Here is a 3,810-nt window from a genome sequence, read left to right as displayed (position 1 = left end):
TGGTAACAGCAGTGGTGGAATTAGTGGTGGCAGTGGTGACAGTAGTGGTGACAGTAGTGGTGGCAGTACTGGTGACAGCAGTGGTGACAGTAGTGGTGGAAGTAGTGGTAGCAGTAGTGGTGGCAGTAGTGGTGACAGCAGTGCTGGCAGTAGTGGTGACAGCAGTGGTGACAGTAGTGGTGACAGCAGTCGTGAAAGTAGTGGTGGAAGTAGTTGTGGAAGTAGTGGTGGCAGCAATGGTGACAGCAGTAGTGACAGTAGTGGTGGCAGCAATGGTGACAGCAGTGGTGGCAGTAGTGGTGGTGGCAGTAGTGGTGGTAGTAGTGGTAACAGCAGTGGTGGAATTAGTGGTGGCAGTGGTGACAGTAGTGGTGACAGTAGTGGTGGTGGCAGTAGTGGTGGCAGTAGTGATGACAGCAGTAGTGGCAGTAGTGGTGGAAGTAGTGGTGGCAGTAGTGGTGACAGCAGTGGTGACAGTAGTGGTGACAGCAGTGGTGACAGCAGTGGTGGCAGTAGTGGTGGTGGCAGTAGTGGTGGTAGTAGTGGTAACAGCAGTGGTGGAATTAGTGGTGGCAGTGGTGACAGTAGTGGTGGTAGCAGTAGTGGTGGCAGTAGTGGTGACAGCAGTAGTGGCAGTAGTGGTGGAAGTAGTGGTGGCAGTAGTGGTGACAGCAGTGGTGACAGTAGTGGTGACAGCAGTGGTGACAGCAGTGGTGGCAGTAGTGCTGGCAGTAGTGCTGGCAGTAGTGGTGACAGCGGTGGTGACAGTAGCGGTGACAGCAGTGATGACAGTAGTGGTGGCAGGAGTGGTGACAGCAATGGTGGCAGGAGTCTACCTGCCTGGAGTCTACCTGGAGGGTATTCCGGGGATCAGCGCCCCCGCGGCCCTGTCCATGACCAGGCTTCCCGGTGGATCAGGGCCTGATTAACCAGGCTGTTACTGCAGGCCGCACTTAGTCCAACGTACGAACCACAGCCCGGCTGATTCGGCACCGACTTTAAGTATCTGTCCAGCTCCCTCTTGAAGGCAGCCAGGGGCCTATTGGTAACTCCCCTTATGCATTGTGGGAAGCTGTTGAACAGTCTTGGGGCCCGGACACTTATGGTGTTTTCTCTTAGTGTACCAATGGCGCCCCTACTTTTCATTCGGGGTATTTTGCACCACCTGCCCAGACTTTTCCTTTCGTAGGGAGTGATTTCTGTGTGTAGATTCGGGACCATTCCTTCTAGTATTTTCCAAGTGTAGATTATGATATATCTCTCTCGCCTGCGTTCCAGCGTTCCCAGTAGTTGAGGTGTTTGACAATACTTAAATGCGCAGTAAATGTTCTCTGTACACTAGATCTACAGTTTCACCTGCTTTGAACGGAGATGTTAATGTACACCTGTACTTCAGCCTAGAGAGAACAAGTGATTTAAAAAGGATCATCACTGGCTTGGCATCTCTTGTTTTGAACGTTATCATTATCCATCGTATTATTTTCTTTGCAGTTGTGATCCTTGAAAGTGAGATCCTCAGACATTACCACTCCCAAGTCCTTCACATTATTTTTCCGCTCTACTGTATGATTAGAGTTTGTAGTATACTCAGTTCTAGTTATTATCTCCTCCAGTTTTCCATAACGGAGTAATTGGAATTTGTCTTCATTATTATTATTATTATAATCAAAAAGAAGCGCTAAGCCATTTGTCTTCATTGAACATCATATTGTTTTCCGTTGCCCATTGGAAAACTTGGTTTATATCTTCTTGGAGGTTAACCGTGTCCTCAATAGATGACAGTCTCATGCAGATCCTAGTATGAGAGTAAGACACATGTGCAACATCTGGGTATCTTTATTGTAGACGTTTCGCCATTCAGTGGCTTTATCAATACAAATTTGCTTTTGGTTGGGCAGAATTTTCGGTAGGTGTGCTCTCAGTTTGTGTAGTTTCTAGGCCTGCACTATAATCCTCAGCATCCAAGCGAGGGCCACCCCGTCCTGCTTCCAGGGAACTACTTTCCCCAGAAGAAGAAGAAGACTCCTCCATTACATCTGTAATGTGGGCTATGGTCTTGTGCAATGATGGTTGTATATTTAAGGTTTTAGTGGTGACTGTGGTAGAGTCCCTAGCAAAGTCTGGACTGGCACTAAGGCTGGGGGTCTGGACTGGCACTAAGGCTGGGGGTCTGGACTGGCACTAAGGCTGGGGGTTGAGTCTGAGGCAGCACTGGGGCTGGGGGCTGAACCTGGGCCAGCACCAGCGCTTTGGGCAGTAGCGCTAGGATTGGGGGATGGGTCTGAATTAGCACTGTGTGTGGGGGTTGGGTAGTGGTGACAGCAGCATTGACAGCAGGAGTGACAGCAGGGGTGACAGCAGGGGTGACAGCGGGTGTGGTGAGCTTGTGGTCCTGGAATTGGACATAAAAGGGGTCAGTATCATAAGGCTTACTAGAGGCACTGTACTGCAAGGCTCCGACCCCATGACGGACCCCATGACGGACCCCATGACGGACCCCATGACGGACCCCATGACGGACCCCATGACGGACCCCATGACGGACCCCATGACGGACCCCATGATAACAATGTGCTTTACGCAGGAGTTATATTTCCTGGATACTTGTCGAGAAATTTTATAAGGGTGCGCTGAAATACAAACACAGAGGAAGGATGAAGAGGCTGCCAAGAAAGAGTCTTCCCTTCTCTCTCGTCTGAAAAACTTCGTGAATGCCCTGAGCAACCACTAGTCAAGGAGAACACTTGTCTAAGAGTGCTGAAGTGTGTGTGTGGGGGGGGGTGAATGGGTGAGTGTGTAATCTTAGTGAATTCCAGTAGAAATCCAGATATAGTGTCCAGTGCTTGCCTCCAGCGGGAGTGATCGTGAAAACTTACATCATCTTACAGCCAACGATCACAGCAACTACAAGTGCTCCTGTTTTTAACGAGTGTCTCGACGCACTGCAAAATAAATCCCGAGGTGTTGAGCCTTCCTCCCATCAATGAAGAAGGAGAGGAGCAATAAATTCAGAATTCAATTGGCCATTTTTGTGGCAAGTGTTTTGTGTGTATAGTGCACTCGTGGCAAATTATAAATGTCTTTATAATCGATTAAATGGAAGCTCGGGTACAATATTTGTGCTTAAGTGTGTGTGTGTTTTAATTATAACAACAGTTTGAAGATTTCCAAAACTGTTTGTATCTATTGGAAATCCATTCCTCGTTTAGGTTCTCCACGTGGTAAGGGGGGGTTAGTGGGGGTTTAGGGTGGGTGGTGGGGGGTAGTGGGACAGGTGGTGGTGGAGAGTAGGACCATAGTTAGTCTTGCTCTTCTGTTATCATTGGTCATTGCTGCCCACCACACATTGCTGCCCACCACACATTGCTGCCCACCACACATTGCTGCCCACCACACATTGCTGCCCACCACACATTGCTGCCCACCGCACATTGCTGCCCACCACACATTGCTGCCCACCACACATTGCTGTCCACCACACATTGCTGCCCACCACACATTGCTGCCCACCACACATTGCTGCCCACCACACATTGCTGCCCACCACACATTGCTGCCCACCACACATTGCTGCCCACCACACATTGCTGCCCACCACACATTGCTGCCCACCACACATTGCTGCCCACCACACATTGCTGCCCACCACACATTGCTGCCCACCACACATTGCTGCCCACCACACATTGCTGCCCACCACACATTGCTGCCCACCGAACATTGCTGCCCACCGCACATTGCTGCCCACCGCACATTGCTGTCCACCGCACATTGCTGTCCACCACACATTGCTGCCCACCGCACATTGCT

Source organism: Cherax quadricarinatus, chromosome 13, assembly GCF_038502225.1.
Source record: "Cherax quadricarinatus isolate ZL_2023a chromosome 13, ASM3850222v1, whole genome shotgun sequence".
Taxonomy (NCBI): domain Eukaryota; kingdom Metazoa; phylum Arthropoda; class Malacostraca; order Decapoda; family Parastacidae; genus Cherax; species Cherax quadricarinatus.
The sequence above is the reverse complement of the archived record's forward strand: the minus strand, read 5'-3'. Positions refer to the sequence as shown.